Genomic DNA, 9,894 nt, shown 5'->3' with positions numbered 1-9,894 from the left:
AGAATGGACTAATACATACTATTGAACAATTTAAATGTGTGTAAAAGTCAAGCAATAATATAATGAGCCCCCATGTATTCATCATCCAAATTCAACATTAACTCATGGCCAATCTTGTTTCTTATATAACCCAATTTACTTTCCCCTTCTTGGATTTCCCCTCCTTTGAAGCAAATCCCTGATATTATAAGATTTCTCTTGTATATATTTTAATAGGTATCTCTCAGTGACCCTTTTGAAAAATACACCCTTAAGGAACCTGTATACTCTTTTGGTGGGAATGTAGATTAGTGGAGCCATTATGGAAAACAGTATGAAGGTTCCTAAATAAATTAAAAATAGAACTACCATAGGACCCAGCAATTCCTCTTCTGGGTATATACCTAGAGGAAGTGAAATCATCACCTCATAAACTATCTGCACTCCTACGTTCATTGTAGCATTATTCACAATAGCCGAGGTGTGGAAACAACTGAAGTATTCATTGAAGGATAAATGGGCAAAGAAACTATGGTATATATACAATGGAATATTTTTCAGCCTTGAAAAAGAAGGAGATTCTGCCATATGGGGCAACGTGAGTGAATCTGGAGGACATTGTACTAAGTGAAATAAACCAGACACAGAAAGAGAAATTCTGCATGATCTCACTTATATGCAGAGTTTAAAAACTAGAAAAAACAAAGTTGAATGCAGAGATAGAGAATAAAGTGGTTATTACTGGGGTGTGGTGGAGGGGTAGGAAATGGGGAAATGTAGGTCAAAGGACACAAAGTTGCAGATATGTAAGAGAAACAAGTCTAGAGGTCTAATGTACAATAGTTAATAATATCGTATTGTATTCAGGATTTTTGCTAAGAGTAGATTTTAGGTGCTCTTGCCACACATACACAAAAATTGTAGCTGTGAGATGATGGATATGTTAATTTGCATGACCATAGAAATTATTTCTCTCTCTCTCTCTATATATATATACACACACACATCATGTTGTACACCTTAAATATATACAGTTAAAAAACACATTCTTAGGCTGGGCGTGGTGGCTCATGCCTATAATCCTAGCACTTTGGGAGGCCGAGGCAGGTGGATCAACTGAGGCCAGAAGTTCCAGACCAGCCTGGCCAACATGGCAAAAGCCCATCTCTACTAATAAAAAAATACAAAAATCAGCCAGGTATGGTGGTGCATGCCTGTAATCCCAGCTACTCGAGAGGCTGAGGCATGAGAATCGCTTGAACCCAAGAGGCAGAGGTTGCAGTCAGCCGAAATCGCGCTACTGCAGTCTAGCCTGGGCAACAGAATGAGACTCTGTCTCAAAAAACAAACAAACAAAAAACACATCCTTAAAACCATTATCATACCGGATAAATTATTAATATTTCATTCTTATTATATTTTGTAATATGACTTCATATTATAAACTATGAAGTCAGCGTTCATTTTCTCAAATGTATATTTTTTCAAATTTTTAGAATCAGCATTCAAATATGATCCATAAATTGTAATTTGTAGATGTGTCTTCTGAGTTTCTTAATTTATGTTACCCCTCCATCTGTTTTTTCATTTTTGTGTGTGTTTTTTTTCTTTTCATCTTATTTGACAAAACATGATCATTTGTGCAGCAGAGTTTCTCACATTCCCAAAAAAATTTTTGGAGATGTCTTTTAATGTTTTTCAATGAAAACTGAACGAGTACTTTTATTTAAATGTCACCTCATAAAGGCAATCAACACAGGTGACCTTTTCCTGGAGCGATTCTATTCTAATGCACTCCTCATAGACAGCAAAGCCTTCTCTTCATCTCAAATACTTCCTCAGATTGGCTCACATCTATTTCCCTAAAAGTTATTTATTGCCCATTGAAAGCTAAGAAACATTCAGAAACCATTTTATGAGAAAAACCAAGTTAAAATACCTGAAAAATCATGTTGCTTTCTCCTAGGCTGCCTTTTTTTCAAGAGTTTGGCTCTTGGAGCTTGAATTTAATGACTGGCGGCCCGTCAGTGGGACAAGCAGAGGTATAGCCACATATATACACTGAGGCAAGTGTGAAAGCTTTAGGGGAAGGAACTTTCTAGAAATTCTATCCTTGATTCTCAGTTTTCTGATGATTTTTCAAAATATAACTGGCTCTGGAAACTAATTTTTCCTCGTGTTATTTTGTACTTTTAGGCCAAGCAGGGTGAAGGATAATGTTGCATTTCAGAATTTGCTGATTGAATCCCCATGGTGGTATTTCATGATCTTCCTTTGTCCTTGGTATATCCTAGAGCTTGGGAGTTAGAGTGGGAGCCTTGATTAGATTTGGGTTGATTTTTTTTTTCTTTTTTGGCAAAACAGCTTTGAAGGTGATATTGTATACTTCTATCAGGAGGCACAAATGTCTAATTGTTCTTTTTGTTGTGATTTTCTCAGCCATTAATGATCATTGCCTAGATCCGTAAATTCACCTGAGATTACAAAATGGCGATTTGTCTCAATGCTATTATTCCTTCATTTATTAGCTGGAAATATTTCTAAAGAGCAAAATTCCTTATCAATAATTTGGTTCTTCTGAGGTGCAGTTTTTACAGAAAAGCCAGGATAAATTCTTCACTTTTCTTTCTTTTTTTTTTTTTTTTGAGACAGAGTCTCACTTTGTCACCCAGGCTGGAGTATAGTGGCGTGATCTTGGCTCACTGCAATCTCCACCTCTGGGTTCAAGTGATTCTCTATCTCAGCCTCCTGAGTAGTAGCTGGAACTACAGATGCCCGCTACCACGCCTAGCTAATTTTTGTATTTTTAGTAGAGATGGGGTTTTGCTATATTGGCCAGGCTGGTCTCAAACTCCTGACCTCAGGTGATCCGCCTGCCTTGGCATCCCAAACTGCTGAGATTGCAGGTGTGAGCCACTGTGCCAGGCCAAATTCTTTACCTTTCTTTATCAGTTTTGGACATGTTTGATATGTTTCAATTAATTGTAGTTATTTTATTTTTATGTTTCCAGCTTTATTGAGGTATAATTGACAAATAATAATTGTACATATTTAAGACGTACAATGTGATGTTTTGATAGACATATACATTGTGACATGATTACCACTATCAAGCTAATTAACATATTCATCACCTCTCATAGTCACCATTTTTTTCTGTGGTAACAATATTTAAGATCTACTCTTAGCAAATTTCAAGTATACAACACAGTATTATTAACTGTAGTCACCATGCTATGCAGTAAGCTCCTGAACTTATTCACCCTGCATAACGGAAACTTTGTACCCTTTGACTAGTACTTCTTCATTTCCCTCGACTCCCTTGGTAACCACCATCCTACTCTCTGTGTCCATGAGTTTGACATTTTAAGATTCCACACATAGGTGAGATCATTCAGTATTTGCCTGCCTGTGTCTGGCTTATTTCACTTAGCATAATGTCCTCCAGGTTCATCTGTGTTGTCACAAATGGCAGGATTTCTTTCTTTTTAAAGGCTGAATAATATTTCATTGTGTATATCACATTTTCTTTATATATTTCTCCATCCATAGACACCTAGGTGGATTACATATCTTGGTTACTGTGAATAATGCATGCAATTATTTTTTATCAAGGTTCACATTTTCCCATCTTTGCCAAGAGAAAGCCTCTTCAAGTTGACTTCTTTGTTTTTTTTGACATGACTTCAGTAGTCTTTGTCAAGTTGCTTTTTTCCAGTATGGTAAAATCTTCCAGGTACATTTGTATAGTTGCTTCAAGCTCAGAAACAGCAATTTCTTCAATAAGACTTTGGTAAATTATATTTAGAGATAATATCCCGGGTGAGAGGGAAATCATTTCTACTAGGTTGGCCAATATTTCTAGGGCTTTTCAGTGGATGGGGGTAGAAAAAGGTATTTTAAAAATAAAATATAAGATTCCAATTCAAATTTAGGATTTACAGAATTTTTACCTGAACTTTTATTTCTTATCTCTATCAGTGACACCAACATTCATTTCCTTTATCCCACAATATATGTATTAAAGTCTCAATATGATTACTGAAAACATTGAAAACAGTTTGCAATTCTTCTGTTTTTAGGTTATATTCCAATAAGGAAGTATTCTCAAATTAGTCTTTGAAAGTCATTTCAAATAGTCCTTTGTGTGGTTATACAACCCATTTATTACAGAGGCTAATTTGATTTCTATTCCTTTTAGATTTTTGGGATTGCCATTTAAGTTTCGATATTCTTGTATTGATAAAATATATAGATGATTCCAAAGTCAAACCTTCAAAGCAGAGTATATTCAGAGAAGTCCAGTTTTTATACCTGTCCCCCTCCTCTGTTTCCTCCTCCTTCTAGACATGTCCATTCTAAAATTTTCTTTCTTTTTAAAAATAGATATATTTAATTCTTTTTTCCATGTCCCCTCCCCTCTATCATTTCTTTCTCAATATGGAAGATTCCAGGGTACTCAAGGTCACTGAAGCCAGAAACAAGAGAGAAACAAAAGCCAGAGGCAAGAACTTCATCCTTGAAGGATCAGAACGTGCCTTAAGAGAATGTAGCTGGGTAGATTGGATGGGGACAGAGCTACCTGTGTCACTTGTCTGGAGCTACATTTATTGGCCTTAGATGAGATCAAAAGTTGGGCAGTGAGCCAGGGATGAAGTAGAAATCTCTGCTATTAGGGTGAATAGATTTTGTTACTCTAAGTGGTTATTGCTTAAATTGACTGAGCACTCACAGAATGCACAGAAAATTAGCACCAGTCTTTGGAAATGCATTTTCTAGCTACTGCTGGCATGGGTGAGGCAACATAAGAAAAACTGTGTACCGTTCCTGGGAGGGCAATTTGTCAATATATAGCCCATGTCTAAAACAAAATTAAATGAAACTCTGCTTGCCCTTTGACCCAAAATAATGCACATAGCATAAAAGAATATGTTCATGAAGGTGCAAGAACTATATTGCCTTCTTAGCATTACTCATAGTGAGAATGTGAAAAGTAAGCTAAATGTCTATCAATAGAGAATCTGCTAATTTATGGCACTTAACACATTAGAATTCCATTTAAACAATGATGATAATTGAGGACTATCCTTATTATATAAAAGACTGTCATGATATCTTAGGTAGAAAAGAAAAATGACAGGAAAGTGTGGGTAGTATAAGCTAGTCTTTGTTATATATGTATACATGTACAATATATATACATATAATTTGTGTATTCTCTGGAAGGATATATACAAAAATTTAATGGTCTTTCTCTTTGGGAAAGATTTTGTGATTCTTATTTTATCTTCCATAAAGTTTTCTGTTTTGTCTGAGTGTTCAAAATGACTATATGTAACCTCATAATCAGAAAAAGTTAATTAAGCTATTTCCGTGTATGGAAAACATCTTTTCTGAAAAGTTTTGAGATGAGTATATTCATATAGAAATATTGGCTTTCTTTCCTGATTAATACAAAAGATTGATTGGCTTGCCAAATCAGAATCAGGGGAATCAGAGATCTTTCCTAGCATTAAGCTTTAGTAATAATTTCAAGGATACGGGTAATTATGAAGCAGGTAAAAATGCAAAAGTCTGGGATGTCCACACCACTTCCCAGGTCCTTTCTTGCCTCATGAAAATAAGCCATGGGATAGGTTTAACATGAAAGATCTCTAAGTGATGTCTGTGATGCATGGGTGCCCATCAGCTACCCAAAGGGGCTATTTTAGCTAGAAACATCTCCATTTTATTCTCTGGCAATTACTTAGCATTACAAACACATGACATTTTTCAAGGAGCCATGCCCTGTAAATTCATAGACTCTAAGTTTGTTTACCAGAAGCAATTGAGGACTGAGCAGATGCATTCTGCTACATAAAGACCCCTCTGCTAGTGAATATCATTAGCATATTTACCAGAAGGTCTCTTATTAGCATGTTATAAGGAGATCTGACAGAGTCAGAGTCAAGTTTTTTTTTTTTTTTCTTTCCTGCCAGAAGTATCCCCTGTTAAAGGGAGAGAATTGATTTCAGAACTACTGTTAACTCTTTCCTTCTCTTCTCTTAAAATGCAAAGGTATTCCCACTGAATTTCTGACTTATATGTGTGTGTTTCTTAATGGAATTTTTTTAGGACTTTCATTATCATAGCTTTTGTATCTGTGCTCTAATTTCTTTTACAGTGTGGGAGCCAAAAATAAAGGCAATAATCTAAGTGTGAACTTTTCAGGCCGCTTACATTTGGCAATTGCAGGAGCTGTCCAAATCCTTCAGGATTAGGAAATCCTTTAGAATAGGGATATTCACCACTCCTCCTTGTACTGGGTCACCAGTAATATCAAGACTTCTATAGCTTCTTCCAAACCATTTTTTTTTTTTTGAGACAAAATCTCACTCTGTCACCCAGGCTGGAGTGCAGTGGCGTGATCTTGGCTCACTGCAACCTCCGCTTCTCAGGTTCAAGCAATTCTCCTGCCTCAGCCTCCTGAGTAGCTGGGATTACAGGCGCATGCCACCATGCCTGGCTAATTTTTTGTATTTTTAGTAGAGATGGGGTTTCACCATGTTAGCCAGGATGGTCTCGATCTCCTGACCTCGTGATCTGCCTGCCTAGGCCTCCCAAAGTGCTGGGATTACAGGTGTGAGCCGCCACGCCTGGCCTCTTCCAAACCATTTCTAAGAGTATGAAATAAGCTTATCCATGTAGATCCTTTATGATATAACTGGCATTAGGTACATGCACCAAAGCTGTTGCCAGTGAGAGTCAAGGAAGCATAGCACTTAAGCGTAGGGCCTCTGATATGATGAGACATGGGTTCCAATCCTGATTCTACGGCTTATCTGTGAACTTCAGCAACTTAAGTTAAACTTTCAGTTGTGTTATTTATATAACGTCTATAGGGTTGTTTTAAGGACTAAATGAGATAATATACTCAAGGTTCCCAGTACTGTATCTGGCTCTTAAAAATGCCCTGTAACTCAAATATTTGCATTATTAATATTGTTTTTTTGTTGTTGTTGTTGTTTTTGACAGAGTCTCATTTTGTCTCCCAGGCTGGAGTGCAGTGGCATGATCTCGGCTCACTGTAACTTCCACCTCCCAGGTTCAAATGATTTACCTGCCTCAGCCTCCTGGGTAGCTGGGACTACAGGCTCATGCCACCGCACCTGGTCTGCTTTTCTATGCATCTTCCTCCAGGTTGCTATTCTTTCCTTAATCCTCTTTGGCATTGTCATGGAGCACTTATTAACTCATTGGGCTGCCTTTGAAGCAAAACTCTGTTTATTGACCTTGTTCAGCAGGATCAATTTTCAGGTTCACTGAGAGCATCAGTGATTAAGCCGTAAAGATGTGGAACCCACGGTTATAAGAGGTTCTTCGTTACGGATGCGTGGTCTCTCCAGAGACAAGGTGATCTGACTGTTACGTGGGGCATGATCATGTGTTAGTTTTCAGGGCTGTGCTGAAACACTGAAATCCAGAAGAGACTATAGAGAGCTGAAAGCATGGTGCATCCCATTCCCTCTCTTTGCTCAGACCCACACAACAGAGAGGAAACAGTAGCCAACAGTATCTATGATAACTAGTTGTGTGCTTTTTCTTTTTTTTTTTTCTTTTGAGATGGAGTCTAGCTCTGTCACCCAGGCTAGAGTGCAGTGGTGTGATCTCAGCTCACTGCAACCTCCGCCTCCCATGTTCAAGCGATTCTCCTGCCTCAACCTCCTGAGTAGCTGGGACTACAGGTGCGCACCACCGCACCTAGCTAATTTTTGTATTTTTAGTAGAGACGGGGGTCTCACCATGTTGGCCAGGCTGGTCTTGAACTCCTGACCTTGTGTTCCACCCACCTTGGCCTCCCAAAGTGCTGGGATTATCATTTTGTCTTACGTTTTTGCCATAATTTGGACCCACAGGAAGCTTGATAATTTTATTAGCACACAGAGTATCACACAGGTATACAATGTGCTGATAAGATCTGGTGAAGATAAAGTAGTTTCTTGCTACAAGCCAGAAGATTCAGCAAAACCCCCATGAAACAACAAAGACTTCCATTTCAGCAAGGTTGCAGTGGATCCACAGTCTATGGTCCAAAGAGATAGAAAATTTGCTTCTTCTTGCACAATTACAACCTTCGGCCCTCTTCGAATTTTGGAGGCATACTGTGTGATCTTAGGTAACTTAATCTCTTCAAGCCTCAGTTTCATCATCTGTCAAATTGAGACAATTGTCCATTCATAATAGGGCTGTTTAAAGACTAGAGAAGGTGATTCGTAAATAATTTGGCACAGGGCTGGCTTATAGGAAGTGTCTTATAGCAATTTTTTCTGAAGATAAACTTCCCCTAAGTTGCTGAAATTAAAACGAAACAGCTGAATCCTATTGACTCAGAAGCATAGTTTGTAAAACACTTTATCTTGAAAATGTTTTGAGATGAGTATATTCACACAGAAATATTTGCTTTCTTTCCCAATTAACACAAATGATTGATTGGCTTGCCAAATCAGATTCAGGGGAATCAGAGATCTTTCCCAGCATTAAGCTTTAGTAATAATTTCAAGGATTCAGGGGATTATGAAGCACAGGATTGTTAGATGGGCCTTTCTCACCCTTTCCTGCCCAAATCCTCAAAGATCGAAAGAAGCTGCCCAGAATCTCTGGCAACTGAGAATATGCACTCTGCCGTTCCTCCACTCTCACCTCATTCCCTTACTCCTGCAAGCTCTAAGCCACTCCCACAGCTCCACTCCACAGCAGTCTGCCTCACTCTACCCACGCTTCCTCTTTCCCACATCCTCAGCACCCACTCCCCCTTCCTCACTCAGAGCTAGAGGTTCTTTTTATCTGCAGTGAGCATGACTTTCACTATACATGTCTTGCTGTTATGTGGGCATTTGCCTATTTATTTCTCTTTCTTGGCTGCACAATTTTTAAAGAATGAAAATGATTAGAGTTCATTCATTTCTTAGTCCTTAATGTTTGCCCAGAGACCAGAATAGATGCTAATAAATACTTGCTGAGCAATGGAAGAAATATACTTTCTGAACACAGCCGAGTCTGACTACAACTTTATATAAACTTCTGTCTTAGATTTGAGTTAAAAATCCTATTGAAGTTGCTCAGCTTTCTCCCGGGCCTGTGACTGACAAATTTAGAATAAAGGCAGAGGCTCAGGGTGTTTTAAGAGGCATCTGTTGGCCGGGCGCGGTGGCTCACGCCTGTAATCCCAGCACTTTGGAAGGCTGAGGCGGGTGGGTCACCTGATGTCAGGTGTTTGAGACCAGCCTGGCCAACATGGTGAAACCCCATCTCTACTAAAAATACAAAAATCAGTCAGGCATGGTGGTGGGTGCCTGTAATCCTGGCTACTCGGGAGGCTGAAGCAGGAGAATCGTTTGAACCCGGGAGGCGGAGGCTGCAGTGAGCCAAGATTACGCCACTGCACTCCAGCCTGGGTGAAAAGAGCAAAACTCTGTCTCAAAAAAAAAAAAAAAAAAAAGCATCTGTTGTTCCTATTGTTCCTACCTCATTCCTCCCTCCCCCTCCTCCTTTCTCTTTTTTTTTTTGGTTGGGGAGGGGACAGGGTCTCACTATGTTGCCCAGGATGGAGTGCAATGGCTATTCACAGGTATAATCACAGTGTACTACAGCCTAGAACTACTGGGCTCAAGCAATCCTCCTGTCTCAGCCTCCTGAGTAGCGGGTAATACAGGCATGTGCCATCACACCTGGCTTTATCTGACCTCCATTTACCCAGAGCTCAGAAAGAAGGAAGAAAGGATATTATCTTTTTTATGGCCTGTATTAGTCTAGGGCTGCTATCGCAGAATACCACAGCCTGTGTGGCTTAAACAGCAGATACTCATTTTCTCTCAGTCCTGAAGACTAGAAGTCCAAGATCAAGGTGCTGGCAGGTTTGGTTTCTCCTGAGACCTC

The sequence above is a fragment of the Pan paniscus genome, chromosome 21, assembly GCF_029289425.2.
Source record: "Pan paniscus chromosome 21, NHGRI_mPanPan1-v2.0_pri, whole genome shotgun sequence".
NCBI classification, from domain to species: Eukaryota; Metazoa; Chordata; class Mammalia; order Primates; family Hominidae; genus Pan; species Pan paniscus.
This window is presented reverse-complemented; position numbering follows the sequence as displayed.